Source organism: Brachyhypopomus gauderio, chromosome 16, assembly GCF_052324685.1.
Source record: "Brachyhypopomus gauderio isolate BG-103 chromosome 16, BGAUD_0.2, whole genome shotgun sequence".
NCBI lineage: Eukaryota > Metazoa > Chordata > Actinopteri > Gymnotiformes > Hypopomidae > Brachyhypopomus > Brachyhypopomus gauderio.
Genome location: NC_135226.1, coordinates 410,691 through 427,571, shown reverse-complemented (window position 1 = coordinate 427,571; position 16,881 = coordinate 410,691). Strand labels below are relative to the sequence as shown.

General features: G+C 45.4%; 1 protein-coding gene across 1 annotated transcript in view; it reads left to right on the top strand.

Annotated features, from left to right (window-relative positions):
* Nucleotides 1-16,881, top strand: part of efna2a (ephrin-A2a) — a 64,336-nt gene that overhangs the window by 1,846 nt on the left and 45,609 nt on the right. The gene's annotated exons all lie outside the window — the stretch shown is intronic.

The window sequence follows — 16,881 nt, the reverse complement described above, 5'->3', positions numbered from 1 at the left end:
TGATCTTAACATGAAGTCTTTCTACAACATTTTCTGAGCTGCTTTTTTGGTGGCACCAAATCAGACGAAGTACGGTACGATATCAGACGAAGTACGGTACGATATCAGACGAAGTACGGTACGATATCAGACGAAGGCCCTGAGCCCTTTTCATCCAGGTCTTCTTTTTTTTTTAGCTCACTCTGTATTTGAGTTTTAATTTGTTTGTTTTGCTTTTATTCTTGTCGAGGAACACAATAACATCAGCCAAACATCTGTGAACATCTGGACAGTTTGTGTCTGTGGAGAATGTGAAATAGAATGCCCTCCTTGTGTTTTAGGTGTACCTGTGTACCGTATTCTCACAGTGATGTAGAAAGAGGACGTCATTCTAATGGCTTCTGACAGCTGGTTCTTCAGGTGTAGATCCTGGCCAGCTAAATAAACATGGAAGGAGCCCACACGGCTGCATTAGTAAAGTTAAGAGGTCGTTGTCTTGTAGTATAGCATCAGTCTCCCGAGGCTTCTAAAATTTAAGAGGCTCTTTTCAAGCTCCCTGCCCACAATTAAATCCAGCTCGATAGAACACTGGGGTTTCAGGTTGGTTTTGGCATCAAACATGTTGCAGAGAAATATTCCATTAGTCTGAATCATGGTTTACACCTAGATAAGCAAATGCCCCGTGTGCTCTTACTGAAGTGTTTATATAAATGAGACAAATGAATGTTCAGGTGGTAAATGTGTGAATCTGATTAACTGCTGATAATGTACAGTCGAGTTTGAGGGAGATCAGGATTGTGGGTTTGTCTCTAGGTGATTCGTACAGCCTGTGACACATTACAGCCTGTTCAAACATACATGGCCAGCAGACGTCCTAAAAGCATTCTGGTTTTATTTGTTGATCTGAACACAAAGCTGCTGAGATCTCTGCCACCTTCGTACTCTCAAAGCCCATTCCTGGCATCACTGGTTCTTGTGAAAGGAGCAGTCCACACTGTCCCACTGGCCTGGCTGTTCTTCTCACACCCGTGTTGGGTCATGCGTACAGCTGGGGCCCCACTGGCCTGGCTGTTCCTCTCACACCTGTGTTGGGTCATGCGTACAGCTGGGGCCCCACTGGCCTGGCTGTTCTTCTCACACCCGTGTTGGGTCATGCGTACAGCTGGGGCCCCACTGGCCTGGCTGTTCCTCTCACACCCGTGTTGGGTCATGCGTACAGCTGGGGCCCCACTGGCCTGCTGTTCCTCTCACACCTGTGTTGGGTCATGCGTACAGCTGGGGCCCCACTGGCCTGCTGTTCCTCTCACACCTGTGTTGGGTCATGCGTACAGCTGGGGCCCCACTGGCCTGCTGTTCCTCTCACACTCGTGTTGGGTCATGCGTACAGCTGGGGCCCCACTGGCCTGGCTGTTCCTCTCACACCCGTGTTGTAGGTTCCACTGAAGCAGAACCTTGTGGAGCAATATTCACCTTCAGCTTTCTGAGCCTCGCATGATTCATATTTTCTTTTTGCCTTCTTCTTCTAAGCCCTCTGTTAGGGTTCTGCTATTGAAAGTGGCATTAAACAGAGGCTGGACATGCCCTCAATGCCAATATGACCCACCTCTCGGGTCCACACGACAAAGGGAGATGACCAGCCTCGGAACCCTACAGGGTGGACTAATCTAATCCCGAGGTTTATCCTTCAAAAGAGCTTCTTTTCTCAGAGGCTTTGAGGTTCTTAACAGAACTCCTAGCTCATCTCACTCTCTTTCTCTCTCCCTCTCTCTATCTCTCTCTATCTCCCTCTCTCTCTCTTTCTCTCTCTATCTCCCCCTCTCTCTCACTCTCTCTGTGTGTGTGTGCTGCAGCTGGTTGAGTAAGGCTTGTTCTTTGGGTCTGGTTGTTTGGAGAGACAGTGAGGTGCAGGAATCCAGGCTCCCTCGGAGGTGTATCCGTAGCTGCTGTCATTATTCCCAGGACAGAAAAAGAAAAGCTTTTCTTCCACCTCCTAGAGACTCTGCCGCGTGCTGCTGCTTTTATTTATATATTTACTTATTGACCTGGTTTTGTGCTCTCTGCTCGTCTTTGCCAAAACTGAGATCTTGAAGGTTACGTGTGCCACTTCATTTTGAACAGTCACTGCCATTATCGACGCAGCCAGGCCTGAATGAGACATACATCACGCTATTATATATTTGCAAGAAGTTAAGCAAGTCGTGTTGTTATATCAAATTACTGTTATTCAAGACTGAGTATAATTAAGTGTAATCTTTCATCAGATTGCTAGTTTCAGATGAAATTGCACACTCTCTTCTGTGTAATGATTTGATGATGTACAGCTGCATCTGATGTAAGACGTCTGAAATACTTGCCTTGTGCATTTGAGCTCTTGTTGAAAAGAGCGGATACAGAACAATGATAAATTTATGACTGGGATTTAATACCCTTTGCTTTCTGGTTAGTCAGTCCCATGAAGCGATTCTCTTACGTGGTGTGCAGTGAGCTTATTTCAGAATTAAACGCATTTATTTCCTGCTGCCTCTGTTTGTCCTGCACTCTCTGCTGAAATAGGAAACCTGATTTGTCTACTGTGTGTATGTGTATCAGAGTGATATCAAATTTCCTTCTATTAGATGAACTGGGTAAAAGAGTAGCGGCACGCTGGTCTGAGCGTCCTGCTCCCCAACACCAGCTGGTCTGAGCGTCCTGCTCCCCAACACCAGCTGGTCTGAGCGTCCTGCTCCCCAACACCAGCTGGTCTGAGCGTCCTGCTCCCCAACACCAGCTGGTCTGAGCGTCCTGCTCCCCAACACCAGCTGGTCTGAGCGTCCTGCTCCCCAACACCAGCTGGTCTGAGCGTCCTGCTCCCCAACACCAGCTGGTCTGAGTGTCCTGCTCCCCAACACCAGCTGGTCTGAGCGTCCTGCTCCCCAACACCAGCCTGCCTGCGTGACCAAGTGAAAATGGAATTTGAAGAAGTTGTCATGCTGCTGCTTAGTCTCTTCCTGATAGACGGGACGTGGCCCGAGTCTGCTGGGCCAGCGCTTTCATGAGTTATATTCTGGAAACGGCCTCTTCAGGAAACAAGAACTCACAACAAGGCAGTATATGTCATATAGTTTGTGCCCCATTTCACTGGGAGTGTTTTCAGAATTCACTGGATACAGCACAACTTTGATACGTTTAGGAGAGGGTGTCTCTTCAAAATATTTAGTCAGGGATTTCTAATGACAAACTATTTGGTATCAAAGCTGTTAGGTTTATACATGCTAAACAGTTCACTCTACAAATATATGTCATGCCATCATTTGATTATTTAAAAACAACAAAGTACAAATTAGCATTTCTGTTTGACTGTTTTTCTTTGGAGACCTGTCAAGGTGTTGTGGGATGTTTTTGTTTATTTTTTTGGTTTATTTTATTTTTGTGCTACTCACAAAGCCTGTGAGTGAATATGTTAACCATGTGTGCTCTAGATTTTCTCCCATCTGGTGTTCTTTGTATATATTTAACTACATTGTATTGAACGCACAGTTCCTCTGAGCTCATAGGGTGTTTGAGAACTCTCAGGTTCCCGTCCTGAAGGGCCCACTGCACTGCTTAGTGTCTGGGGCTGAATTTGGGCTATTAAAGCAGGAGTCACCAATGATGTGACTTGTAACCCTTGTGGACTGGTGGTGAGGAACTAGACAAGTCTAGACAAAACGGATGAACTTAACAAAACAGCGTCAGTTTTAACAGTTTATATGCAATACGCATGGTGGTCTATGGTTACATGGGATCAGTAGTAGCACATTTTCTATGTTAATATTCCCAACCTTCCTGTCACTCACACCCAGGATGCGATTGTTGCACTGTGTGCTGGAGACATTTTGCATGTGTAGCTACTGAGGCAGGAGAGCTGCACATTGATACACATCGAACACATCTACACATAACAAGAAACGAAAAGCATGAGCATCAAGACTCGTGGCCCACAGGTATCCAAGCACATCAAAGTAAAGCTCGCAAGATATAAAAATCGCTCAGGGTGCAGCTTTTAGTCCAGGAGGCTCTGACTGCCATAAACCAGTATATAAACCAGTATATACCAGTCTTTCTTTCCTCTGTGTCTACTAAAACAATGTCAGAATCTATAAGAAACTACAAACCTTTACACTAAATGTTTGCCCACATGTCTTTGGATGGGAGAAGCTAATGCATGTGAGTATTTCAGCTCTGCATTTTCTGATTGGAGTGCTTCCTACCCTGCTTGTAGCACACGTGTGGTGTCTTGCTGGAGAAGACTGCTCTTGTTTCTTGAAGCTGTTTGAAGGATTGTGCTGCCGTGCTTTTCAGGCTGGGCATCGTTTTGATGGCCCGTAGCACCGTGAGATGTGAATAAAGACTTGAGTGCCATTGTATCTGGACCAGCACTGTGTGCTTCTCACACGGTTCCTTCACCTGTAAATCAGAATGAGCGTCAGTTGTACAGAAGCACACGGCTCAAGGCCCTGATCCCGCTGTGTGTCTCACCCATACAAGTGTACATGTCACACAGAGACCAAGCTCAGAACTTATGTGAACATATTTGGCTTCAGCAAGTCTTGTGCTGCAAGTCTTCATGGGTTTTAAAAAATACTTTCTCCCCCATTTTTTCCCAATCTGTTTTAATATAGTTGGACAAATACAGACACAAAGACAAACACACTGATTAGGATCGCCGTATTTGAGTGCTCCATATTTTATGGCGTGTACGTTCGCGGGACTTTTGGCTTGCTGACGTTCTGCGTGGCTGATTTAGTTCCTGCAGACGTCCTTGATCAGCGGCACATTCCTGGAGTCTCCCAGCAGCCCCGGGGGCGTGTGTGTGTGCTGGAGACCACATGGGCACCATCAACACACCTTCCCCTGAGTGCCCAGCCCCTCACACACACGCCCGCAGTGGCTCTTAATTAAGAGTGTTGTCACAGAATAAAACTCCAACAGATTGGTTATTGATTGAATCTCCTGTCCAAGCGAAGAATCCCCACATACCCCCATGAGTTCTAGCCAGAAGCGGCAGTCGCGAGCCAGTAAGGAGGGCTGCCTGGATAAGACCTCTATTACACTCCATCTTACACATTGTATATTGACTCGTTTGCTTATTTACAAATGCATTTTTCCACGGTGATTAAAAACACACCAATTACGCTGAATGTTATTGCCTGCGTTTGCTTTCCGAGAAGCAATGTAGATAGAGAGATAATTAGAGATATGTAACCACATGGACAGTCCAGCCCTGAGCCCCATGGTCTTGGTGGTGTAACCCTTCCCTTGAAACATGGACTAACATCTGATCTGGGAGATGTTTCCTGCTCTAAGATAGCAGGAGAAACTCTCATATCAAACATATTGCTATGCAGCGCTAGTTTCAAGGTTCTTCATTTGTGCAAAACACACCAGTGGAGCACACACCCCATTAAGGAGCAGTTAGTGTTCTAGATGTTTTTCATATGCTAGAAACATTCAGCTTGGTAGATTTATGAATGAAGTCTTTCTCATCCCAGTGTGTTTATTGTTGCTGTTGACTGTTTTTCTGGATTATCTGCTTTTTCGCTGTTATATTTTCTGAGCACAGCTGGCTCTGTGCTGGAGTGTGAGCTAATCCTCCAGCAGCTTTGGGCGATTACTTTAAATGGTGTAAGATTGGAGAGGTGGAGTGGGTGGAGGCGTATGTGTGGGTGGAGGCGTATGTGTGGGTGGAGGTGTATGTGCGGGTGGAGGCGTATGTGTGGGTGGAGGCCTATGTGTGGGTGGAGGCGTATGGGTGGAGGCGTATGTGTGGGTGGAGGCGTATGTGCGGGTGGAGGCGTATGTGCGGGTGGAGGCGTATGTGTGGGTGGAGGCCTATGTGTGGGTGGAGGCGTATGTGTGGGTGGAGGCCTATGTGTGGGTGGAGGCGTATGGGTGGAGGCGTATGTGTGGGTGGAGGCCTATGTGTGGGTGGAGGCGTATGTGTGGAGGCGTATGTGTGGGTGGAGGCGTATGTGTGGAGGCGTATGTGTGGGTGGAGGCGTATGTGCGGGTGGAGGCGTATGTGTGGGTGGAGGCGTATGTGCGGGTGGAGGTGTATGTGTGGGTGGAGGCGTATGTGTGGGTGGAGGCGTATGTGCGGGTGGAGGCGTATGTGCGGGTGGAGGCGTATGTGTGGGTGGAGGCCTATGTGTGGGTGGAGGCGTATGTGTGGGTGGAGGCGTATGTGTGGGTGGAGGCGTATGTGTGGGTGGAGGCGTATGTGCGGGTGGAGGCGTATGTGTGGGTGGAGGCGTATGTGTGGGTGGAGGCGTATGTGCGGGTGGAGGCCTATGTGCGGGTGGAGGCGTATGTGTGGGTGGAGGCGTATGTGTGGGTGGAGGCGTATGTGCGGGTGGAGGTGTATGTGTGGGTGGAGGCGTATGTGTGGGTGGAGGCGTATGTGTGGGTGGAAGCGTATGTGCGGGTGGAGGCGTATGTGTGGGTGGAGGCGTATGTGCGGGTGGAGGCGTATGTGTGGGTGGAGGCATATGTGCGGGTGGAGGCGTATGTGCGGGTGGAGGCGTATGTGCGGGTGGAGGCGTATGTGCGGGTGGAGGCCTTGGGTGTGGGCGCAACTTTGTTTTTCGCCTCAGCCAAACAGGCTGAGAAGAGACAGTGAACGTGATCGCAGTGACCAGAAGGGCATAACGTGCTTATTTTGCTTCAGTCTGTGGAACTAAATATGTTAAAAAGAGTAGCTGAAAGTAATAATATTTTTATTAATTTTTAACTAAGGAAATGTGGAGTCTGTTTGCCAGAGCCACTGAAACAGAAGAAGCATCTTTTTAGGTCTGTGCTGGTGTTCCTCAGCGGGAGAACGTAGCTGTCCTGCTCATATCAGTCACAAGTGCAGCTTATAGTGCTGGCTGAGGAGAAGGATGGACCCTGAGGGCAAAGGACTCACACACACACATACACACACACTGTCTCACACACACACACACACACTCACACACTGTCTCACACACACACACACACACTCACACACTGTCTCACACACACACATACACACACACACACACTCACACACTGTCTCACATATACACACACACTCACACACTGTCTCACACACACACACACACACACACACAGAGATTAATTACAGTGATGATCATTAATAGTCTTCAGAGAATTGCTCTCCCGTTATCTTTTAGTGACCAATGTACCGATTAGTGTACGTTTTATTAATCCAGCAACTCTTAAGTGAATTTAAATCTTTTCTTTGCTAAGTGAGAAGCTGCTGTCTCCTAGTCTTCTGAGAGGCTGACCACTTCCTGCATCTAAGAGACACAAATGTGCATGTCTGTGGCATATTATCTATCCAGATGTATGTGGCACTCTGTTGGTAGGAGCTACTATACACATTAGCAGCAAATTGGGTTGAAGGCTCATGTACACTTACAGTCTAAAGGACTCACGTCCTGTAGATTTACTGGAGTTGTGATATTCTGTAGTGAAAAGCCAGACGCTAATGTGTAATAATGTTTGGTATAATTATTACCATTACTGAACCAGATTACTGCAGTAAATTGCGGCAGTCAGACTAATGTGCCACACTGTCTTGCGTTTGCTCAGAGAAATGTCCTCGTGTCTGGCAGCAGTGATCACTTCTGAGCAGCATGTCTAGACTCTTATTCCTCATTCACCCATTTCGTTTTGTGATTCACAGTAGTTAACGAATAATTTGCCTTAACTTGAAAAACTTAATAAAGATTCTGGCCTTCAGAAAGAGTTCCTCTGGCAAAACTTCAGGCAAAGAACCGTCCCTGTTGTGAGTGAGGACAGGATACCACTCGGTTTGTAGTGCCACAGACTCGCAGTGACACAGATACTAAATCTCCTGCTGTGACTAACTGTTTGGAGTTTGGCATTAGTAGTCATGCATGGTAACACATTCTCATACTCATACATATAAAGGTTTCTCATTACCACCCCACCAAATATCTAGTTTAAAATAGCAGATATAATCTGTATCATATTGTTCCTGGTAACGTATGAAAGGTATTTCCTGTTTATGTGTGTACTCAACCTTATTGTATAGACGATATCTGTGTGTGTGTGTGTGTGTGTGTGTGTGTTGGTATGCGTGTGTGTGTGTGTGTGTGTTGGTGTGTGTGCGTGCGTGTGTGTGTTTGCGTTTGTGTGTGTGTGCGTGTGTGTGCGTGCGTGTGTGTGTTTGCGTTTGTGTGTGTGTGTGTGTGTGTGTGTGCGTTTGTGTGTGTGTGTGTGTGTGTGTGTGAGTGTGTGTGTGTGTGTGTGTGTGTGTGTGTGTGTGTGTGTGTGTTAGTCAGTATAGTAGCTCTGAACTGCCCAGTTCCACCATGTTCACCTTGGAAGAATCTCATGGTGTTCACCTTAATTCTGAAAGACAGGCCTGTATAAATAATTCATTTCTCCTTTCTTGCCTTATTTCTGTATGTGGTACAAGTGTTACTCCGTCTGCGGAGGAAGGGACAAAGAGAGAAAAAAGGGGAATTTGGAATTTGCCTCTCCAGCTCTTTCTCTCCATCTTTTCCCCTCTCTACATCTCTGCCCCTCTCTCTATCTCTTCTTTTATTTCCATCTCACCTTCTTTCCCACTTTGTTTTCCTTTTTTATACCTGTTCTAACTTTCTAGATCTTAAGAGTTTAAAGACACATGCTAAACATTCAGATTGAAAGTCATCAAAATCTTAACATGACCGTCTGAGGGATAACGTACGATATTGTGACAGGTTTAGTACAGATGCTGTGTGATGCTGTCAGAACAGCGAGAGTGCCCACACCACAACTCTGGAGCCTGCCTGCTTCTGTTTATTTATTTATTTTTTATCAGCCTTTTCTCCGGGGAATGAAAATGCAGAGACTAAATTTCTCCCATGATGGGTGACTACATCGCCTTGACACAATTTCAGAATTCATATTGCAAAAAAAAAAAAAAAAGTAAGAAAGAAAACCAGTTCAAACCAGCAGCAGATTTACAAGGACGTTTCCTGGAACGTTTATACCTAGTTTATTTTTAATGGGCACAGTGGAGAGTTTCAAAATGGAAGTTTACTTTGCAAAAGCTTTTGCTGTGTCTGTTTCCAGGCAAGAAGCTGCATTCTCCAGTTCTGGCCAACACACATGCAGAGTTAGACTGTAGAGAAGGCCAACCGCTAACACAGTTAAACTACAGAGAAGGCCAACCGCTAACAAAGTTAAACTACAGAGAAGGCCAACCGCTAACACAGTTAAACTACAGGGAAGGCCAACCACTAACACAGTTAAACTACAGAGAATGCCAACCGCTAACACAGTTAAACTACAGAGAAGGCCAACCACTAACACAGTTAAACTACAGGGAAGGCCAACCGCTAGCACAGTTAAACTACAGAGAAGGACAACCTCTGACACAGTTAAACTACAGAGAAGGCCCACCGCTAACACAGTTAAACTACGGGGAAGGCCAATCGCTAACACAGTTAAACTACAGAGAAGGCCAACCACTAACACAGTTAAACTACAGAGAAGGTCCACCGCTAACACAGTTAAACTACAGAGAAGGTCCATCGCTAATACAGTTAAACTACAGAGAAGGTCCCCCGCTAACACAGTTAAACTACAGAGAAGGTCCACCGCTAACACAGTTAAACTACAGAGAAGGTCCATCGCTAATACAGTTAAACTACAGAGAAGGTCCCCCGCTAACACAGTTAAACTACAGAGAAGGACTGGCACCAAGGCCTTCACAGACTCTTATTCAGTAGAAATTTACCATTTTGCCATATAAATTGCTTTAACGTTTTTGTCTTTACATGCATAAAGTACTTTTCAAGCCACTGAATGTAGCAATATTACTTTATTCTCCGAAAGTAATCAACAGATGGCAATATTTATGATTTAATTTACATTTATTTACAATTAATTAATGGCTACATTGAGGTAGGGAAATGTTTACTAATGTTTAATTAAATTGATTTAAGGCGAATTAAATGAGCTAAGTCAGTTTTTGCCTTAAAAATCTTTTAATTAAAACATTTATTTTTTCATTTGTTAAAATGTTTAATTTGGTAAAAAATTTTCTTTTAAAGTTTTTTTAAGACAGTGTTAACAAAGTAACATTTCCACAGTGGCTTCATAGTATTGCAATAAGTAAGACATTATTTACCTTCCTCAGCTAAAACATTAATAAATAAAATTTTCTGCAACAAACAAAATAGCTACACCAATCTTAACTAACACAGAGGCTTCATGCTCACAGTGGAACCTATGCTAATGGGTAGAGCTGTATATATTACATCATTGGACTGCATGGGTGAAGATACTATATTGTGCTTAATTATGATCAGCCCCGTCGACAGGGGGGGACAACCGGGTCTGTTGTCCCGGGCCCCAGGGCCAGGGGGGCCCATCAAAGAGCCCAGCAATTTATTTTTTATTTAAAGTCTATAATTTTAAATAATCTTGAAATCTTTCATTAATATAAAATTCTGTACTCAAAATAAGCTCAATGGCTAAAATATATATGCTTTTTTACCTATCTGCACATTTTCCATAAAGTGCATACACCCCCGCCTCCCACTGAAAAATGGTTTGATCCAGCACCGACCGTAGCCGGCTGGTACTGGCCCAACAGCGGGAAATATAGTGGTGGATAGTTAAAGTAAACAGAAATCTGGAGCGCAGAAAAGAAAGGAAAAACATTTACCTGACGAATTTTAATGTTGCATTGTGTTCCAGGTTTGAAAAGTGCTGGAATTTAGGCTAAAGTACTTGAAACTTCATTTCACAACAAATATCTGTATGACTGAACATTTCTCTTGTATTACGTTAACAAATACGAGCCTCTTGTAATTCCAGGATGAAACATGAGAGAACGTGAAGACGTTAAGATTGGGCGTTTTGAAAATAAACAACCATTAAATAATGTGATGAAAAGCGAATTATTTCGAATCATTTCGAGTTCATTTCGAGTATATGTATAAATATTTAACTTTATTAAGTTTAACGTGCTGGGAAATATTGAAATGGACCTTTAAAGTGACGTACAAGTGCTTTAATTCCACCTTTTAAAGGTGTATGAACCCTGCAAACATGACTTTGTTCATTACGCTGAAGTTACAAAATTCGAGAGGTGCACGACCTCGACAGCGCGTGGGGGGGCACATTAAATGTTCTTGTCCCGGGCCCCATCAAGACTGTCAACGGGCCTGATTATGATTGCAATATGGCTTGCAATGTAATAAAATACAATAAATAAAATGGTCCAGCCTGCATTATTTTCACCATATTTTTATTACTTTTATTTATTACTATCATCAAAACATCCCTGAAAATGTCTGACACTGGTCAAGATGTGCACAGCACACAATACAAGCCTGAAAAAAAAATATATATATATATATATATATATAAGCTCATTTTCATGTTGCAGGCGTCTCTGATTTCAGTATTGCACAGGCAACTATAACAGTAACCATTAGCAAGCATTATAGTGCAGCCCTAATGCGATATCATAGGGTTAGGTGTCTGACTTCAGAAGCCAAAGAAGCTGTTCGAAAAGACAAAAAAATAATGAATTGTCTTTAATCTAAACACCAATCCCAGAGATCTCTGTTCCCAGTCACCCCAGCAGCTGAGTCCTGGGATTGGTCAGCTTGGTTTGGAGCCCCGCCCACCTGCTGCATGTGTTTGCTGTTAGTTTCTCTACAGCCTACAGTAGCTGTGATGTAACTGGAGGTCAATCCTGGCGCTTTAAGAGCAGTAAGATCAGAGCTTCCTCCAGGCATCTATACCACAGAGCAAATGTGCCATATCGACGCCGCCCTGCTGCAAATGAGCCTTCATCTGCCTTCCGTTAACTTTGACAAGATAATGTTTGTTGATTCACACCGTGTGTGATCACAGGTAATTTGATTTAACTACAGGGGAAAGTTTAGATTCACAGTGAGTTGTTGAGAGAAAGAGGGTCTGTTAAATTGCCCTCTGATGATGGTGCATCGTGGTACATGCTGAAACTTGACAAATATTTCTCTAATTATCCATGTCATTATTTTCCATCGATGAAGGGATTGCTGAAGCGGTCTCCCAATCACGCTTTACAAACCCCTACATGGAAGATTAAAGTGTTTTCCAGCGTGTCATTTAAAACCCTGCAGTCATTTAAAACCCTCCAGTCATTATGCCAGTTTGAAGCCATAAAGTCACTTTTAAAAGCACAGGGTTTGTTCTCTGAGTCCACAATGTTAGCGTCTCGTTATGGACTAGTTGGACAGATTCACTCGTGGCTAATCTGAGCCAGAGTCGTACGCCACAGCACACAGCTAAGGGCCGTATTATGTCCGGTCCCAGGCCACCTCCTCCTCTTCCTCCTCCTCCTCTTGCTCGGCCCTCAGACTCTCGTTCCATTCCAGCGATCTCCTCCCGCTGAACGTCTTCCCATATTATCATAAATGGACCCTTAATGCGCACAGTGCTCTCGCCTGCAATTTCAGCCCATTTTCGTGACATGGGTTATTACGCCAGCTCGGGGTGACACGCTGAAGCTCCCGGCAGCAAATGGCGCCTTGGAGAGAATCCGCTGGCTTTAGCTCTTCCTCACGATCTCTTCACCATGAAGGCTGGAAGCAAGCGTGGGCGGATTTCGCCGATGGATTGCACATCGTGGCCTGTATGTCAGAATTCAGACAGGATGTTAAACGGTCAGCTGCCCTTTTGTAGATGGTTCCATCTGTTTACGCGTGTTTGCTGGTTGGAGGTTTAGCCAAACTGTGAACAGGATTCTATCATCCTCACTCTCCAGTGCTGCAGTAGCATTACAGCATGTCAGCTGTAGTACAGTACTGTTCTCCTTCAGTGCAGTTTTACGTTTCATTTTGATATTTACATCCCCAAATACACATAATGCACATTATAGCCATTAATATAGATTCGTTAGCTTCTCTAGTTATGGGAATGCCTTGACTTGTTCTGTTGTCTAGTGCAAAAGAAAAAATGTAAATGATGCATTATAAATTACATCATGAAATTACTATGAAAATCTCTTTGATAATCCTAGAAAGTTTGATAGTGTTGTGCCCAAGGCAGGTTTTGCACTCTGTGAATCCCAAGATGAAGTGACTTCTCTGCTCTCTCAGGCTGAGTGAGATTGATAAGTCTCCTGGGTGCTCCGTCTAACAAGGTGTTAGTGGACTAACCATCTCCTGCGCTTATCCTGTTCAACCACATAAAGGGGATCTGAGAAACTCCCTTAACAAAATCAATCCATCACTATTTCTGCAGAAAATAACAATCGACTGTCCTGAATTAAAGAGAGTTCTCATGTCAGCAAATTCCAGAAATCATCTGTGGTGAAACAGCAGGGTCAGCTTCACTGTTATAAGATGAGAGTTTCCATTTTCATGTGTACCTTGACCGTGCTGAGGTGACTGTCAGGATGGTCTCAAGACCTTTCACATAAACTTTATACTAGCAAAATATATTACACGTGGCATCTCAGGAAGTGTGCAGAATATACACAGAAGCATAGATTACTATTCAAGTACCGGTGATTTTAGCTGCTTTCCTGTTGAAATGATGCTCAATGATGATGAATTCGGTGCAGGGAGAGAGTGTGGAAATAATTGGAGATGTGAACCATGGTGTTACTGCTGATTCATGGCATTTATCAAAAGGGGGCGGAGTAATGAGCTTCTTCACTCAGCATCAATAAGCCAAGAATGAGGAGCTTGATGAGAGCGAGCAGGTCGATTTAACACAAAAATCTCCTCACTCAACACAAACGTCCCCTCACTCAACCCAAACGTCCCCTCACTCAACCCAAACGTCCTCTCACTCAACCCAAACGTCCTCTCACTCAACACATATGTCCTCTCACTCAACCCAAACGTCCTCTCACTCAACACATACGTCCTCTCACTCAACCCAAACGTCCTCTCACTCAACACATATGTCCTCTCACTCAACCCAAACGTCCTCTCACTCAACACAAACGTCCCCTCACTCAACATAAACATCCTCTCACTCAACACATACGTCCTCTCACTCAACCCAAACGTCCCCTCACTCAACCCAAACGTCCTCTCACTCAACACATATGTCCTCTCACTCAACCCAAACGTTCCCTCACTCAACCCAAACGTCCTCTCACTCAACACATACGTCCTCTCACTCAACCCAAACATCCTCTGACTCAACACAAACGTCCTCTCACTCAACCCAAACATCCTCTCACTCAACCCAAACGTCCTCTCACTCAACACATATGTCCTCTCACTCAACCCAAACATCCTCTGACTCAACACATACGTCCTCTCACTCAACCCAAACGTTCCCTCACTCAACCCAAACGTCCTCTCACTCAACACATATGTCCTCTCACTCAACCCAAACGTCCTCTCACTCAACCCAAACGTCCTCTCACTCAACACATATGTCCTCTCACTCAACCCAAACATTCCCTCACTCAACCCAAACGTCCTCTCACTCAACACATACGTCCTCTCACTCAACCCAAACATTCCCTCACTCAAGCCAAACGTCCCCTCACTCAACACAAACGTCCTCTCACTCAACCCAAACATCCTCTCACTCAACCCAAACGTCCTCTCACTCAACACATATGTCCTCTCACTCAACCCAAACATCCTCTGACTCAACACATACGTCCTCTCACTCAACCCAAACGTTCCCTCACTCAACCCAAACGTCCTCTCACTCAACCCAAACGTCCTCTCACTCAACCCAAACGTCCTCTCACTCAACACATATGTCCTCTCACTCAACCCAAACATTCCCTCACTCAACCCAAACGTCCTCTCACTCAACACATACGTCCTCTCACTCAACCCAAACATCCTCTCACTCAAGCCAAACGTCCCCTCACTCAACACAAACGTCCTCTCACTCAACCCAAACGTCCCCTCACTCAACCCAAACGTCCTCTCACTCAACACATATGTCCTCTCACTCAACCCAAACGTTCCCTCACTCAACCCAAACGTCCTCTCACTCAACACATACGTCCTCTCACTCAACCCAAACATCCTCTCACTCAACCCAAACGTCCCCTCACTCAACACAAACGTCCTCTCACTCAACCCAAACGTCCCCTCACTCAACCCAAACGTCCTCTCACTCAACACATACATCCTCTCACTCAACCCAAACGTTCCCTCACTCAACCCAAACGTCCCCTCAACCCGTTGAGTGGTGCAATGCCGCCTCTGAGTTTTGGATAAGGAGGGGTGGAATGGGGGGGGGGGGGGGGTGTGAGGGGATCTCCTCTTTTTAGCCTTGCTTAAATCTTTCATTGGTGCCATGAGACCGCAAGGTACATTTGTTATAGAAATAGTGGCAGCCCTGCAAAATTTGATTAAATACCCAGAGCTCAAAGCAGCTGATTTGCAAAAGCACTTAGAGGGTCAAGGAGGAGGAAAGAGCTTTTTACCTTCATGCACACTGTCGGACGAAATGCTGACCTGGTTCGCCCGTCGCTCTGTAGTTATTAATAAAACAGCAAACATATCGATTAAGAGGGCGTGATCGGGGAGGGGGGGGGGGTATTGCTTTTCTGCCACAGAGCTGGAGATGCTACTAGATGGTCTGGTTTCTCCGGGGAGCGTCTCCGTTACACTCTCGCAGCGAGCTGCACAACAGCGCTGCTCCATCAGGTTCCCCCGCCCCCTCTGTTCTGGTGGGGGGGGGGGGGGGGGGGGGGCTGTAGGGGCAGTGATGCATGTACTCACCTCTGCTAATGGACACGTGGAGGGATCAGGGGGTGAGAGAATTCTCGCTGCGTGTTGTGTGGAGAGTGTTGTGTGGAGAGTGTATTGAGGCTGAGATGGATGAAGGGGCCTCTTCCTGCATCAGACTCTGAGAGGCAGCTTCACACTCCCTGCAGGCCCGGGTTCCCCTGGCAACAGCACAAAGCAGGGGGTCGGGAGGGAGCAGAGGGTCCAGTGCTGATCGCTGCTCTTCCCTATTTCTGTCACACACTGAAAGAGGCCAGTAACCAGGATTACACCGGACAATAAATCTCCCTTTTGCCCATTTCTCATGTAATGTGTGTTAGAACTTAGGGGCATAGGAGAAACTGTGTGTGTGTGTGTGTGTGTGTGTGTGTGTGTGTGTGTGTGTGTGTGTGTGTGTGTGTGTGTGTGTGTGTGTGTGTGTGTGTGTGTGTGTGTGTGTGTGTGTGTGTGTGTGTGTGTGTGTGTAATGTAAGTGAGAGTGAGAGAATTGGACACGGATTTGGGGGTTTTTGTTTCAACCTCCTTTCTCCCTGCTGTGTATAGACTTCCATCATATTTGTAGGCCTGTTTAGAGCCCATAGAATCTAACAGAGGGAAAACACCTCTGGTCTTCACCTCTCCACCCCATTCTACTCAAAATCACTGGAGACCCACAAACATGCAGCATCAAGGTTTTAACTGAATACTACAGGAATGTGTACATGCTCAACGAAACCTAACAAGACATTGCAGTACACCAGTGTTGTGTTGCACACAAATACACACATACACACAAATAACAAATGAGTAATGGTTTGAACCTATACTGTTTCAAACATGGTATCAGCAGGGGACTTCTGTAGGAGATAAATGGAACCTTTTTCACTGTGGGTTAACTTTCCAAACCCCTTTGTCAAGGTGCAAAAACATAAAAGACAGTGCCGACAGTTGAAAAATGGCCTTGTGCAAGCCCGGAACAACTTGGCATGACATGACTGCCATTTATCTAAATATTCTAGAGGAAGGTCCTGACGCTGCAGTCTACAGCCATAATAATGCAGCTGGTCACTTTAAGGGCAACAATCCCAAACCAAAACCCACAGGACTCTTCTCACTGTTCCTTAATGAAGCTCTATGGCAGGAGATCTGACCTACACTCCAGCACCTCTTACTTGTAGTGCCAACATTCATC